Source organism: Pleurodeles waltl, chromosome 6, assembly GCF_031143425.1.
Source record: "Pleurodeles waltl isolate 20211129_DDA chromosome 6, aPleWal1.hap1.20221129, whole genome shotgun sequence".
NCBI lineage: Eukaryota > Metazoa > Chordata > Amphibia > Caudata > Salamandridae > Pleurodeles > Pleurodeles waltl.
Genome location: NC_090445.1, coordinates 75,769,259 through 75,786,526, shown reverse-complemented (window position 1 = coordinate 75,786,526; position 17,268 = coordinate 75,769,259). Strand labels below are relative to the sequence as shown.

General features: G+C 50.4%; 1 protein-coding gene across 1 annotated transcript in view; it reads right to left on the bottom strand.

Annotated features, from left to right (window-relative positions):
* LOC138299228 (zinc finger protein 84-like) overlaps positions 1-16,669 on the bottom strand; it is a 132,527-nt gene extending 115,858 nt beyond the window's left edge. Inside the window, exons 1-2 of the mRNA XM_069237359.1 lie at positions 16,538-16,669; positions 15,859-15,981 (exon numbers count right to left, since the gene is read on the bottom strand). The gene's annotated coding sequence lies outside the window, so the exon portion shown is untranslated. The remainder of the gene's footprint in view (positions 1-15,858; positions 15,982-16,537) is intronic.
* Positions 16,670-17,268: the final 599 nt, after the last annotated feature.

Genomic DNA, 17,268 nt, shown 5'->3' with positions numbered 1-17,268 from the left:
AAAACATTGTCCTAACTAAAAACAATGCAGCCATCTTGGAAAGATATAATTAAATGATTGCCCTAAAACAGAGCAAGCTAAATAGGGTAAAGGTTACTGGGTGACGGGGGCACAGACCTGCAAGCCAGAAGGCTAAGCTAACTCCTGCTTTCCATTAAAACAAGATAGGATTCACTACACCCTCCCAAGTATGACGCCATAGGACGATGCTATTGAAGGTGAATGGATCCAAGCTAAAATGCTCTGGACTAAAACAAGCTAAAATCATAATAATAGCTAAAAACCTGTAGTTAAAAACATGTTTAAAAAATAGATAAAAACATACAAAGAGATATAGGCCCTCATTACAACCCTGGCGGTCGGTGATAAAGTGGCGGTAATACTGCCAACAGGCTGGCGGTAACTACCGCCAAATTATGACCATGGCGTGGGAACTCTTATAGACACTTTACCACACCGACCGCCAGGGCGGATACAACAGCCACCATGGCGGTAGCCACCTACAGCCATGCGGAAGTCAATGTTCCGCCCACCATATTAAGACACATCAATCCGCCACCTTTTCCGGGGTGGTACCAATGACATCAAAAGCCTGGTGGAAACACATCATAGAAGGGAAAGGACTCACCTTTGGAGACACAGGGAAGAACCACACCGCCATGGAGCCTGAACTTCAAATATTCCCTATGATATTCTACGTCTTTCTCCACCACAAACACCAACATCGGTGGAGATGACCACAGTAATTACAGCCGCCTAGCGCACAAGGGAGGGGCGGAGGAAAACGAGAGTGACACACACACGCAACACAGCCCCCTCGCCCCCAACACCATACACACAATAATAAATCATATTTACCCCGTACCCCTGAGGAATAATGCAAGGACTACAGGAATGTGATAAAGTGACTGTAATAATAACAACACAGTAGAAATATGAAAAGTCAATCTCTTGGTATATACATATGTACAGTTCAAGGGACACTGCCCAGTCCTCATTGTGCGTAGGCCACAGGGCCACAGGCCAAAGTCCAAGGCCCCACTTGTCACCAGCACCAACAGGGAGAGAACACTGCAGGGGCATCAGTTGGAAAATAGGCAGGCACCTCTGGGGGACGGGGAACTGGGGTCACCTCAGCCGGCAGATGGAACAAAACCGCTGGTTCTGGAAGGGGCAACATGCCCTGTGCTTGGTCCTGGGGAATGCAAGGCCACAGTTTCTCAAGTGGGTGACTTGCCCACATGCTCTGGAGGGGGCAACATGCCCTGTGCTTGGTCCTGGGGAGTGTTAGGCCACAGTCCCTCAAGTGAGTGTCTTACCCGCTGGTTCTGGAGGGGGCATCGTGCCCTGTGCTCTTGATCCTGGGGAGGCTGGGGTTAGTGGGTGGTTTACCCACTGGTTCTAGAGGGGACATCGTGCCCTGTGCTCTTGATCCTGGGGAATGCATGGTCACAGTCTCTCAGCTGCCCACTGCTGGTGGTGGTGGTGCTGCTGCTGGTGGTGGGGGGAGGCTCCAGCCCATCCCCTGCAGCCTCGGATGGCTGTACAACCATGGTTGGTGGTGGGGGCTTTGTCTGAGTCCCTGCGCCAGGCCCCTTGTCCTTCCTGCCTGCTGGTACAGGCCCCTTGCCCTTCCTGGAAGCACTTGGGGCACGCTCCTTGCCCTTCCGGGCAGCAGCTGCAGCAGGCTCCTTGCCCTTCCAGGCAGCAGCTGGGGCAGGCTCCTTGCCCTTCTGGCCAGCAGCTGGGGTAGGCTCCTTGCCCTTCCGGCCAGCAGCTTGGGCAGGCTCCTTGCCCTTCCGGCCAGCAGCTTGGGCAGGCACACTTTCTTTGAGGCTGGCTGGTGCCCTGGATCCTTTACCACCATGAGTGGGTGTGGAGACTACTGGGCCCATGGACTGGGTGGCTGAGGTGCTTGCCTGGATTTTTGCCACCCTGACCAGACGTGAAGGATGGGGGGCAGGGGTACGGAAGAGGTCAATGGTGGAGAGGAAAGGTTTCTTAGGGACACTGGGGCGGGAATAGGGAGAAGGTTTGGGAGTGGAGGAAGAGGGAGTGGTTGTAAGAGGTGTCTGTCTGCTGTGTCTGCTGTGTTTGGGTGCAGGTGCATGGGCTGGATGCTGTTGTGAGGTGGATGGCTGTTGGGTGTCTGAGTGCTTGCGTTTGTGTACCTTGGGGGGGGGTGACAGACACAGTGGGAGAGGACACAGGGGACATGTGCATGGCTGTTGTAGAGGTGTCTGCAAGTGAGGTGTGTGTTCTGGTAGGTGTGGTGGTAATGCTGGTAGTGGCTGAGGATGTAGTGCATGCAGGTGTGAGTGTAGACGCAACTGGGAGGGAGGTGGGGGAGGAGGAGAAGGGGGACACAGTGGAGGCTGTGGATGTTGGTATGTCTGCATCTGGATGGTGTTGGTGTGAGTGCCTGTGGGATGATATGTGGTGCTTTTGTTTGCTTGTGACACTATTGTGTATTGTCCTGTGTGCATGCTCGTCTGCCTGTGTACTTGGGATAGGTTGAGTTTGAGGGGAATGGGATTGGAAGAGGAAGAGGAAGTTGGGGGGGACCGTAGAAACAGGGACAATGGCTGCCATAAGAGAGGAGGCCAGAGCCTGGATTGATCTCTGTTGGGCTGCAAAGCCAGTGTGAATGCGCTCCAGAAATGCATTTGTCTCTTGCATATGGGCTGCCAGCCCCTGGATGGCATTCACAATGGTTGACTGCCCAACAGAGATGGATCTCAGGAGGTCAATAGCCTTCTCACTCAGAGCATCAGGGCTACCTGGGGCACGGCCTGAGGTGCCTGGGGTGAAGGAGATGCCCACCCTCCTGAGTGAGCGGGCACGGGAAACTTGATGACGGGCTGCTGGGAGGGCAGTGCAGGTATGGGGGTGGCGCATGTACCTGTGGCTGGGGTGGGAACAGAAGTGTCCGCCACCACCAGGAAGCTTCCATCGGAGGAGGTATCTGTATCCAAACTGTCCCCTCCAGTCTCTGCCGTGGTGCTCCCATCGTCCTCCATCCCACTGCTGCCCTCAGTGTCGGTGGACTCTGCCTCCTGGGTCCTGTGATATGTAGCTCCCTCCGTCGCCGGTGCCTCTACTCCTCCACCAGATGATGCTAATGCACATAAGGACAGGATGTCAAAACAAAAAAGGGGGGAAAGAGACAAAGGATACACTTGGTCAATGGCTGCACCACCACCACCATTGGCGTACACACACCACCGTCACACACAGGGAACAGCCCTATGCACTATGCAATGCACTACCTGTGATAATGCTAGCCACCAAGGCATGGGGAGGGGCACATACCGCAAAATGCAGCACACCTTGGACCCACACAGCCCTGACCAGTTGTGGATGCCTACAAGCTGGGTAGCAGGATTATCACTTCAGAACCCTGCCCACCTACTCTGCAATGTCAGGCCTGGCCTAGGGGCACCCACTGACACACATCCCCCACCCAGGTACCCCCCTACAATGCATAAGTAGTGATGATGGGCACTGTACTCACTCCCTTGTGGCTGCTGTGAAGCCCTCACGTGCCCATCCAGCTCCGGATAGGCCACCGTCAGTATGCGAGCTATCAGGGGGTCAGCGTTGGACGGGCACCCATTCCTCATTGAGAGGCCATCCCCAGCTGGGCCCCTGCCGTCTTCCGTGCCCAGCGTCTCAGGTCCTCCCACCGTTTCCGACAGTGGATGCTCCGCCTGCCGTAGACCCCCAGGGTCCGCACGTCCTTGGCGATAGCACGCCATATACCCTTCTTTTGATGGGCGCTGACCTGCAGAGAAATACACACAGGAAATGGTATCAGTCAGACCGTCCTGCCTGTTACACTTATGACCCACCATACCCCTTCACATCGCCATTTGCACACACAGGGCCAAGCACACAAGCTGCATGCCGCCCAGGGGACAACTACCCACCCCCCTACACGAGGCCTTCACACACACCATTCCATGCATTCATGCCACATGCATCGTGCTCACAGTGTACTCACCTGTTGGTCTAGAGGCCCATACAGCAGTCTGTACTGGGTAGGACCCCATCCACCAGTTGCTCCAACTCCGCCGAGGTGAAGACAGGGGCCCTTTCCCCAATCACATGAGCCATGGTAGGTTCTAGCCACAGGTCACAGCAGCACATGCAGTGTAGGTCCTCTCCTGTTGAAGGTCAGGTAGCAAGTGAGTGATCAGATAGAAAATGGCAGTCACGTCCGTGGCGGTCCATACCGTCAGCGCCTGCGTACATAACCATTGACCACTGTAGCCCCTAGGGCCCAATGTTATCCAATGAGTGGAGGAGGCTGGCCTGGCTTGTAGTAGGTACCAGAGGTACTTACACCTTGTGCCATGTCCAGTTATCCCTTATTAGTGTAGAAGAGGTGTTTCTAGCAGCTAAGGCTGATAGAAGGTAGCTATGGCAAAGCAGCTTAGGCTGAACTAGGAGACATGTAAAGCTCCTACTATACCACTGGTGTCATATGCACAATATCATAAGAAAACACAATACACAGATATACTAAAAATAAAGGTACTTTATTTTTATGACAATATCCCAAAAGTATCTCAGTGAGTACCCTCAGTATGAGGATGAGAAATATACACAAGATATATGTACACAAACCCAAATTATGCAGATAATAGCAAAAGGAAGTAATGCAAGCAATGTAAAGTTACAGTAGATTGCAATAGGAGCACATAGGTATAGGGGCAACACAAACCATGTACTCCAAAAGTGGAATGCAAATCACAAATGGACCCCAAACCTATGTGAGCTTGTAGAGGGTCGCTGGGACTGTAAGAAAACAGTGAGGGTTAGAAAACTAGCTCACCCCAAGACCCTGAAACGTAGGTGTAAAGTGCACCTACAAACCCCAGAGAGCACAGAAGTCGTGATAGGGGGATTCTGCAAGGAAAACAACCAGCAATGCAACAACAGTGGATTTCCGGACCTGAGTACCTGTAAGACAAGGGGACCAAGTCCAAGAGTCGCGACAGTGTCGAGAGTGGGCAGGAGCCCAGGAAATGCCAGCTGAGGGTGCAAGGAAGCTGCCACCGGGTGGAAGAAGCTTGGTGTTCTGCAAGAACGAAGAGGACTAGGAACTTCCCCTTTGGAGGATGGATGTCCCACGTCGCGAAGAAGCTTGCAGAGGTGTTCCCATGCAGAAAGACCGCAAACAAGCCTTGCTAGCTGCAAGGGTAGCGGTTAGGGTTTTTGGATGCTGCTGTGGCCCAGGAGGGACCAGGATGTCGCCACTTGGATGAGGAGACAGAGGGGGCACCCAGCAAGTCAGGAAGCCCTCACAGAAGCAGGCAGCACCTGCAGAAGTACCTGAACAGGCACTTGGAAGAAGAGTGAACCGGAGTCCACACAAAGTCACAAAAGGGAGTCCCACGACGCCGGAGGACAACTCAGAAGGTTGTGCACTGCAGGTTAGAGTGTCGGGGACCCAGGCTTGGCTGTGCACGAAGGAAATCCTGGAAGAGTGCACAGGAGCCGGAGCAGCTGCAAATCATGCGGTACCCAGCAATGCAGTCTAGCATGGGGAGGCAAGGACTTACCTCCACCAAACTTGGACTGAAGAGTCACTGGACTGTGGGTGTCACTTGGACAGAGTTTCTGAGTTCCAGGGACCACGCTCGTCGTGCTGAGAGGGGACCCAGAGGACCGGTGATGCAGTCTTTTGTTGCCTGCGGTTGCAGGGGGAAGATTCCGTCGACCCACGGGAGATTTCTTCAGAGCTCCTGGTGCAGAAAGGAGGCAGGCTACCCCCAGAGCATGCACCACCTGGAAACAGTCGAGAAAGCCGGCAGGATGAAGCGATACAAGGTTGCTAGTAGTCGTCTGGCTACTTTGTTGCGGTTTTGCAGGCGTCCTGAGCAGTCAGCGGTCGATCCTTTGGCAGAAGGTGAAGAGGGAGATGCAGAGGAACTCTGGTGAGCTCTTGCATTCGTTATCTAAAGAATTCCCCAAAGCAGAGACCCTAACTAGCCAGAAAAGGAGGTTTGGCTACTTAGGAAGGAGGATTGTTTACTAAGAGAGGTAAAAGCCTATCAGAAGGAGCCTCTGACGTCACCTGCTGGCACTGGCCACTCAGAGCAGTCCAGTGTGCCACAAACACCTCTGTTTCCAAGATGGCAGAGGTCTGGGACACACTGGAGGAGCTCTGGGCACCTCTCCTGGGAGGTGTAGGTCAGGGGTGTGGTCACTCCCCTTTCCTTTGTCCAGTTTCGCACCAGAGCAGGGCTGGGGGATCCCTGAACCGGTGTAGACTGGCTTATGGAGAGATGGGCACCATCTGTGCCCATCAAAGCATTTCCAGAGGCTGGGGGAGGCTACTCCTCCCCAGCCTTCACACCTATTTCCAAAGGGAGAGGGTGTTACACCCTCTCTCAGAGGAAGTCCTTTGTTCTGCCTTCCTGGGCCAGGGCTGCCTGGACCCCAGGAGGGCAGAAACCTGTCTGAGGGGTTGGCAGCAGCAGCTGCAGTGGAGACCCCGGAAAGGCAGTTTGGCAGTACCCGGGTTCTGTGCTAGAGACCCGGGGGATCATGGAATTGTCCCCCCAATGCCAGAATGGCATTGGGGTGACAATTCCATGATCTTAGACATGTTACATGGCCATGTTCGGAGTTACCATTGTGACGCTGTACATAGGTAGTGACCTATGTACAGTGCACGAGTGTAATGGTGTCCCCGCACTCACAAAGTCCGGGGAATTTGCCCTGAACGATGTGGGGGCACCTTGGCTAGTGCCAGGGTGCCCACACACTAAGTAACTTTGCACCCAACCTTCACCAGGTGAAGGTTAGACATATAGGTGACTTACAAGTTACTTACGTGCAGTGGTAAATGGCTGTGAAATAACGTGGACGTTATTTCACTCAGGCTGCACTGGCAGGCCTGTTTAAGAATTGTCAGAGCTCCCTATGGGTGGCAAAAGAAATGCTGCAGCCCATAGGGATCTCCTGGAACCCGAATACCCTGGGTACCTCAGTACCATATACTAGGGAATTATATGGGTGTACCAGTATGCCAATGTGAATTGGTAAATTTAGTCACTAGCCTGTTAGTGACAAATTTGGAAAGCAGAGAGAGCATAACCACTGAGGTTCTGGTTAGCAGAGCCTCAGTGAGACAGTTAGGCATCACACAGGGAACACATAAATATAGGCCACAAACTTATGAGCACTGGGGGTCCTGGCTAGCAGGGTCCCAGTGACACATAACAAACATACTGACAACATAGGGTTTTCACTATGAGCACTGGGCCCTGGCTAGCAGGATCCCAGTGAGACAGTGAAAACACCCTGACATATACTCACAAACAGGCCAAAAGTGGGGGCAAAAAGGCTAGAAAGAGGCTACTTTCTCACAAAGAGGAGTTGTACGGCGGATCACGAAAGCCTCCGGCAACGGCGCAGAACGTCAGTGGAATTACCTCACTTCCACCTGTCCCTACACACAGGACAGGCGAATGCCATTTCGGGGGGGACAGTCCCTGGTAATAACTGCATCACAGTTAAAAATAGGACATACAGGACAAATACCACTTACCTATTACAAATTAACATCATGCATTGTACTGTTGAGGCTACAATGTTCAGTTTGTGACCGGCTCCTCACTCTTTTGCCCCATAGATTGCTACCGCTGTGGATGAATAGGAGTGGAGACATACCCCTGTGTACAGACCCCTGGTGGATTTGGCAACAATGGAGGACAGGCACATTATCCTCACCTATAGACTTGACAGTGCCACAATCACGGAGCTGTGTGCCCAACTGGAGCCTGACCTGATATCTGCTATCCGTCACCTCACTGGGATCCCCCCCCTCTTGTGCACATCCTATCTGTGCTCCATTTCTTGGCAACTGGTTCTTTCCAAGTGACAGTGGGCTTGGCAGCAGGAATGTCACAGCCAATGTTCTCAATAGTGCTGACAAGAGTGTTGTCTGACCTGATTAAACACATGTGCAGCTACATTATTTTCCCCAAGGTTGAAGATTTGGCCACAATGAAGGTTGACTTCTATGCAATAGGACATATCCCCAACATAACTGGATCGATTGATGGAACACATATTGCATTTATCCCCCCTCGTCAAAATGAACAGGTTTTTAGAAATCGTAAGAGTTTTCACTCCATGAATGTGGAGATGGTGTGCTTGGTGGACCAGTACATCTCCCATGTCAATGCTAAGTATCCAGGGTCTGTGCATGATGCATTTATCCTGAAGAATAGCAGCATCCCAAATGTGATGGCCCAACTACAGAGGCACCGGGTATGGCTAATAGGTGAGCCCAGGTTCCCACCCAGTAGATGTTGGTGTATGACTATGGTGTGGGCCATATAGGATAGTGTGTGGCTAAATGTTGTCCCTCGATATTTGCAGGTGACTCAGGTTACCCCAACCTATCATGGCTACTGACACCCCTGTGAGGAATGCCAGGACAAGGGCAGAAGAACGTTACAATGAGGCACATGGGGGAACAAGAAGGATTATCTAACTGGCCTCCTGAAGGCCAGGTTCCGGTGCCTCCATCTAACAGATAGATACCTGTGCTACTCACCTAAGAAGGTCATGCCAGATAATCGTGGCATGCTGCATGTTGCACAACCTTGCCTTGAGGTGCCATGTGCCTTTTCTGCATGAGGAGGAGGATGGAGATGGCTGTGTGGCAGCAGTGGACCCTGTGGACACTGAGGATGAGGAGGCAGAGGATGAGGATGAGGATGAGGACAACAGAACTGCAGTGATTCAACAATATATCCAATGACACTCAGCTAAAACAGTGGTACTTCACATTTCATTGTCATTTTTTGAATTATCTATGGTACTGGCATGCTGTTAATTCTCACTTCTATGTCCACTCACTGTACCCTTTGGCAACTCATTTTGCAGATGTTGGTGCCCCACTATCGCTCCTGGTGTGATCACTGCAGCCAACTACACAGGTCTTTACTATGTCAACATTACTGTACAGTTGAATTGCAATGTTTGAACCTCGTTAAACGAATACATACTTAAAACATTTGACAGACTCCATACTTGTATTTTTTCAGTGTGTGTTTATTGAAGTGCTAAGAAGAAGAGGGGCAAGTGCAGTGGGATGGGGTGATGATGTAGGAAAGTCCAGGGTATTGTTCCAGTCTATTTGTAGCACAGGTGCATTGTCCAAGGGGACATCGGAAGGGGAGCAATGGCAGTTCAAGGTGGGCAGGGTGACAGAGTGGGACACAAGGGTGCAATCAGGAGAGTCTAATTTCCTGGCCGGGGTCTTAGCAATAGTTTCTGGCTTCTGCCTGGATCACAGGGTTCGTGGTTCACCTTCTGCAGGGGGAGGGGTGCTGGTGTCCTGTTGGTCCTGTGGCGGGCCTCCTGTCCACTAGCGGCAGCGGAGGTGTAAGGCAGTTCAGATGTCTGGCTAGTGGCAGGGGCCCGCTGGTGTGGGACTGCCTCCCTCATAATGTGAAGGTTAGACATATAGGTGACTTACAAGTTACTTACGTGCAGTGGTAAATGGCTGTGAAATAACGTGGATCACAGGGTTCGTGGTTCACCTTCTGCAGGGGGAGGGGTGCTGGTGGCCTGTTGGTCCTGTGGCGGGGCCTCCTGTCCACTAGCGGCAGCGGAGGTGTAAGGCAGTTCAGATGTCTGGCTAGTGGCAGGGGCCCGCTGGTGTGAGACTGCCTCCCTCATAATGTTAGACATGTCTGCCAGCACCCCTGCTGTGGAGACTAGGGTTGTGTTGATGGCCTGCAAGTCCTCCCTGATCCCCTGGTACTGTCTCTCCTGCAGCCGCCTGTTCTCCTGCACATTGTCCAGTATCTGGCCCAGCATATCCTGGGAATGTTGGTATGCTCCCGGATCTCAGAGAGTGCCTCCTGGAGAGTTGGTTCACTGGGCCTGTCCTCCCCCTGATTCACAGCACTCCTCCCAGTTTCCCTGTTGTCCTGTGCCTCTGTCCCCTGAACCGTGTGCCAACTGCCACTGACCCCAGGTCCCTGACTGTCTTGGGTATGAGGTGTGCCCTGGGGTCCCTGTAGTGGTGGACACACTGCTGATTGACGTGTCCTGGGGACAGAGGTATGGGTACGTTGGGTGGGTGATGTGGTGGTGTTTCCAGACGGGGAGGCTTTGTGGTGGTGTGTGACAGGGCCTGGGTAACCGGCTGTCCAGACGTCCCTGATAGGCCAGGATGGTCATCCAGATCCAGGCAACCAGATTTGCTGTCATCAATGTGGGCCTTTTCAGTGGGGGGACTGGATAGTGCTGGCACCTCTTCGCCGCTGACATTGGCCTGGGTACCTGTGGGGATGTAAATGCAGTGTTATTGTTTCAGTGTGTGACATATTGTGCATCAGTGGCTTGCCCTCTTTGTTATATTTGCCCTGGCATCTCTCACTTGTGTACGTTGGTGTATGGTGGGATGATTAGTTCTCTCTAGTGTGCATGCTTTAGTGATGGGTGTCCATGCAGGTCTGTGAGTGGTGTCCATGCATTGCTATGGCATGCAGGGCTTGGCATTGGAATGATTGAGATGTGATGGTAGGCGGTGTGTGAGGGGGTGGAGTGATGGGAGTGAGGGTGAGGGTATGTGATGGCATGCAGGTAGGGGGGTGATAGTAGTATAGAGTTGACCTACCAGAGTCCAGTCCTCCTGCTACTCCGGCCAGGCCCTCAGGATGCATGATTGCCAAGACTTGCTCCTCCCATGTTGTTAGTTGTGGGGAAGGAGGTGGGGGTCCACTGCCAGTCCTCTGTACAGCGAGTTGGTGTCTTGCTGCAATGGAAAGTACCTTCCCCCATAGGTCGTTCCACCTCTTCCTGATGTCATCCCTTGTTCTGGGGTGCTGCCCCACGGCGTTGACCCTGTCCACGATCCTCTGCCATAGCTCCATCTTCCTAGCAATGGATATCTGTTGCACCTGTGCTCCAAATAGCTGAGGCTCTACCCGGATGATTTCATCCACCATGACCCTTAGCTCCTCCTCTGAGAATCTGGGGTGTTTTTGTGGTGCCATGGGTGTTGTGTGACTTGTGTGGGTGAGGGTGATGTGTTGGGGTGTGTGATGTGGGGTGCGTGGGTGGTGTATAGGTGTAGGTGGTTTGTGGCTCTGGTTTTGTCTGTAGTCGTGATGTCTGTCTCGTGCCAATGGTTTGTAATGGTAAAGGGTTGTGGGTAATGTGGGTGTGTGTTTTATAGTGGTGTGGGTGTGTGCGTGTGGTGTGTGTATGGGTGTCAGATGTGTATAGTTTGAATTGTCCAATGTGGTGTTGTTTTGTATGTGTGTGTGTATTTTGAGCACGGCGGTATGTATCGCCAATGGCCGCCATTGAATGTCTGCCGTGGTGATTCGAGGGTCAGGATGTGGTGGGCGTTGTTCTGTTGGCGTAACGGTATGGGTTTGGATACCTCTAGTTTATCACTGACCTTTGGTGTGGCAGATTTGTGTGTGTGTCTGAATAGTGACAGATTGGTGTGTGTCTGTCATAATATGGTGAACGGATATCCGCTGCTGCGGTGTTATGTTGGTGGCAGTCAGCATGGCGGTAAGTGGGTTTTACCGCCAATGTCATAATGAGTGCCATAATGTCAACCAGGACAAGCACAAAAGGCCAAAGTAAAGGCAATGAATGCAGACTTTGGATTTGGTAAGATAAGCCAATCATCAAATCTATTTAACAGTAGTCATGATCTTGAAGAGCATCCTCAAAGCCATTGAATGGAAAGGAGCTCAGCAAAGAGGCCACATCATCAGATGTTAGATCGATGACAGGATAGACAGATGGATCCATGGATTAGTAGTTTGTGGCAGTCTCTTGTGCAGGTCCACCTGCAGGAGTGGCACTCTCCACAGCACAAAAAGCCAGATCATTCATCAAGGATGGCTCATAAGTGGCCTCGTGAATCAGCCTTAGTCTCAAGGGGCACGACGGTGAATGAACCCTCATCGGGGAGATCAGCAGTTCTTGGTCCACAGGAGGCACTGGCGGAACAGAAAGACACACAGTAGGCAAATGTTCGAAGAGACAACATACCCAGCGAAAGACTGGCTTCACACACCATAGGACTGGTCGGAATGACAATGACCAGTCACGCTCCAACTCTTCCAACAACGGAGCATTAAAGAACTGAACCATGTGTTCACAGCACAGTTGACCTGATGGCAGTGGCTCCATTGCACCGTGCAGCTGGAAAGGCACAACTACTACAAATCAGAAGCAATAGCAGCAGTATTCTGCCTATTAATGCCAACATTATAGGAAAACGGCCAAACACACTTAAAAAGCATGAATGGATGGCCGAAGGAATGACTCCGAAAACAGTCCGGAAGATGGACACAAATCCAGCAATCCCAGTAGTGCTCGAAGCGTTGAAAATTCTGGATACCAGCTCTACAAAGTGCTTGTGGAAGTTGCTGTTTAATAGGGATTGTATCTCGGCTGATGATCTTGCTATCTGGAGAGCATATGTCTCTTTAGCCAATGTCAACTCAACTTGTTTTTGGAACAGTTGCGCCTTTAGTCTGCTCAGCTTGTCATAATTTACATTAGCAGTATCAATGTGAGGCCACATTTCTGATACTCTTAACTCTCATAAAACATGTCCACAACACTTTACGACCTTAGAGACTGAAATTGCGTAGGCAATTCCTGGTTGCATACCGCAACAGCTTTGGTCGCTCAGCACCAAATAACTTCCATTCCAAAGTACATGAAATGCTGGTCGAATCAAAGGGACGGGAGTGCACTTGAGAAACCAGGCCAAGTTCGCGACCCCCGCATTGCAAAGGCCGTGAAGGGACATCTGTTTTCAGATCATTGAATGACTAACAGTAATCTCACATTCGCTTCCGCTGAGAAAGATCTCTGTTTCGTTGTTCAGACACTTGTATTCAAAGGGCAACTCCCACTTTTCTTTAATATAGCTATTGCCTAACTGCTCGTATCTGCCCATGGCAAGATGTTTCAGGCATTTCGAAAAACGAAAAGTGGAAATGGGTAGGTTTATAATGCTATGTAGGAGCTATACTGTCGATGGACTCTTTGCGACTGTGAAAGTCAACTTCTCTAACTTTTCTATGTGAAGCATGTTGAAACTCGCTTCCCTTTTAGCCATTGTCTGTTGTTCCTTGGATAAATTAAAAGTAGCAAACAAGTCACTACCGTTAATATACTTCCATGGAACTCGGCCGTTTTTCATAGTCTGTAATGTACAACCTAACTGCATAATGGAACGCAGCTGACTTATTCCATGGTTTAAAAGGGACCTGTCATTCTGAATTATGTCAATCTCAGATAACACTGAGGGGGTCATTATGACCCCGGCAGTGAGTGTTAATGTGGTGGTAGTACCACCAACAGGCTGGCGGTATATACCGCCACATTAGGAGAATGGCGGGTTGGCTGCAGCCAACCTGCCACTCCTGCACTTATGCCGCCATGGCTGTATCAGCCGCCGGCCTGGAGATGTCAATCTCCAGCCCGGTGGCCGGCAAAGTACCGCCGGCGGCATTACAAGCCTGCCTACCACCATGGTTTTCGTGGCGTTAGCAACGCCACGAAAACCATGGCAGTAGGCCCTACCGGTGACAGGGAATTCGTTCCCTGTCACCGGTAGGCAGCTCCCCCACACGCCCAACACTCACCAGACACCACCCACACCCCTCCATCCAAACTCCCCCTTGCCCCCTCCATCCGAACTCCACCCCCAAACCCCTTCCATCCAAACTCTCCCTCACCCCCTCTGATCAACACACACACCGCCACCCCTCCATCCAAACTTCCCTAACCCCTCCAATCAACACACACCCCCCCACCCCTCCGATCAACACACACACCCGCCACCCCCTCCGATCAACACACACACATTCCCCACCCCCTCCGATCCCCAAACAGACCCCCTACCCCCTCCGATCCACAAACACATCCCACACCAATACACACACCCGCAGACATGCACAAACCACACAACTGACACCACAACCAAACACACACACATAACCCCCCTCTCCCCACCCCCACCAGTCACAGCGCCCCTCATCCCCAAGCCCCTCTCCCTGCATACACGCACCACGCATACACCCATTCACTAACACTGCCACATGCATTCATACATGCATACTTACAGACATACTGACACTGATTCTTATACAATCACACTGACATGCAGACATGCACTCACTTCACCATTCTTACACGCATTCACTCACACGCATACAAACACGCAAACTACACAACACACACAGACGCATTCACACACGCACTCAGACACACACAAAAACAACACCATCCCACCCCCTTCCCTGTCGAACGCCCGACTTACCTTGTCCGACGAGGAGTTCATCCAGCAGGGAACGGGAAATGGCGCTGCTACCACCACCAGCGCCACGCCAGCAGAACACCACTAGGCCGCATGAATTGTCATAATACGGCTGGTGGCCTTATAATGGCGTGGCAGTGCTGATGGTAGCAGTGCCAGCTTACCACTGTCCGCCAGCATGATCACTGCCGCATTTCTGCCCTTCTTGTGGCGGAAGTCTGGCAGTACTCATAATATGGCTGACGGATGGTAGCTGCGGTGAGGGTATTTTGACATCCGTCACTGCGGCGGTAGGCAGTTTTTTTACCGCCAATGTCAAAATGACCACCTATGTTAATAAGGGAATAAGTGTTCATGCTGTTGTCGGCAATAGCTAAAGCCTTTTTCTAAATTCTCTTTGTCTATCTTCCTTAAACGCACAGCAGCTTCTATCTGAGAAAGCTTCCAGATCTCATTATATATGGCATAGATGAATCTTTTAGAGCGTGGCTTACTAAGACCTAACAAGAAGTCCTGCAAGTCTATATCTTCAGAAAGAGTGTTAAGATGTTCCTTAACTGCGGCTAACGTGTTAGTCTGTACCCATTGTTGGCACAGTTCACCCACACTGTATGCTGTAACTATACCTGTGTGTTGACCCGAGACAAAGCGTGAGTCTGGCCGGCTAATCTTGAAACCCCCTAATGAATTCACACAACGTGCCTGACACCCATTTGTGTCCGTTGGCCATAGTAACGACCCGCTGGACTGAAAAGTGAAGAGTTATAGGTATCATCCTGAACCTTTGCATCTAGTTTTTCCTTAGTGACATTCAGGAAGAATTGCCAATTATTAAACTTTGCCGGAGTGGGTATACTGGGCATATTCATTTCTTTAATTTTCGCTAACCCCAGACAGGATGTCTGCTGAATGGTGTCATTTAAAAAGATAATTTGCACAGGAATAAGGCACACTCAAAATAAAGCTTCCCTACCCTGTATTTGCCAATCTTGTGTTCCCGATACGCTCTTTACATCAATAGTGTTCTTCCAGTATTCGTAACCTTCAACTGGAAGACAGGAAACAAAGGAATCTAAATAAATCAGTTTTGTATCAGTTAGCAAAAATATTCCTAATTTTGGAAAGAGGTAACTTGAAATAATATGACTCTGGACTTTTTGTGTCATGCCCAGAAAAATAAGTAAATGTATCTGAATAATGTTTTGGGCTCCCCACAGGTGGTGTTGAACAGTTTTCCTATTGTGTATAGTTAAATACTGATCTATGTGTAGTTGCACAGGGCAGAGTAATGCCCCCAGTTGTTATAGCAGAACATTTCCCCATAATGTTTTGTGTTGGTGTACACATCATCACTTTCAAATACTGAATAGTCCTTCATTTCAGTTAACATTGAATCAACTGTCTGGACATCCCAATCATCAGATACAACACCAGGTGTAATTACATTAGTCATAGAAATTTTGAAGACATTTGGAATTTGAATGACCTCAGTAGGCCCGTATATATCTAATGTAATTTTATCTTACACAGTCCCATCAGGAATCGGTACAGCAGAAATGTTCAAAAGAGACAAGTCTCTTTGGACCTTATGTGAGGAAAGACTTCATCCACAGGCTCGAAAGAGGAGCGTTCAGGAAGGTAATGACCATCTATAAGCGGAAAGAAAACAGTCAGAAAACCAATCCATAGAAACAATGCAAAAAATGTCAAGCAGAACCAAAATAGTTCCATGGGTGTACTAAATAATTATTTTTAAGCCATACATACAGCTTACATTACAGTTTCATTCACAGGAGTGGATGAAGGTGGAAGAAAAGTCATTGATGTCGATGAAGTAACCAGAAGCAGTCTCTCTAAATACATGTCATCAGTTTGTGTTGTGTTAGAATAGAAAACAGCCAAATCTTGGACAGGTGTTGTTGTTGAAGTGGTAACTGGAATCAGCAAGAGCTCATTCTCTGCCCTCCCCATGGTCGAAGAGGTATTTGTAGTATCATTGGACATGCTTGTGTAGTCAGAAGTATTGTTATTTCTGCTTTGAAGAGGTATGTCCTGTTGGGTAGTGAGAGGGGACCGGGAACTACCCAAGGGACCTCTGGGTCTACAGTGCAGGATTGGCCACATGGTGAAGTTTGACGTCTTCAATGGATATTAACCTGTTAGCTTTGGAGCCTGGCAGCGGTGGTAAGATGACAGTTCTGGTACCTTGTATTTCGAGGACTGGGACCGATGCTCTGTAGGGTGGGCCGAATTCCTTCTTCATAGCGATCTTCTCACAAACCAGATCCCCAAACTTTAGGAATCCAGCCAATGGCAGATGATTTATCATCACAAAATTGCTTAAGCTCCTGCAAGACAGTGAGATGTTCATTATGTCAAAAGGTGTATCTGCTGCCACCAAACCAGGGCCATCAAGATCTGGGACATACATAGGTATCCCAAAGAGAACCTCATAGGGAGTGCGTCCCCCCAAGGACCTCTTGGCAGATTATTCAGTGGTCTCTGGACCCCACATAGGTGATGAAGCCAACTGTGGCCAGAACCTAATACACTAGCTGTTAAGGACTGCTTTAGATCACAGTTCCTCCTCTCCACCAACAAATTACCCCTGTGATGGTATGGTGAGAAGTAATGGAGTTCAACACCCATCGTCCCCATGGTATCTGTGAATGCTTAGAGGCAAAAACAGGGTCCTGATGGAATGCTGTAACTGCATATGTACCGATAACGATCAGCAAGTCTTTGATAACAGTTTGAGCGTCAGCCGACCGCTGTGGCCCCACCCACAGGAATCTGGAACAAGAATCTACAGTGACTGAGATGTCTTTGTATGCACCATCAGGTTGTAGGGGACCACAATGGTCCAGGTACACACATTGTAGTGGCCTATTGGACACTAAGAGGGATGTCTGCGGTGGGCGTTTGATATTTGAGCC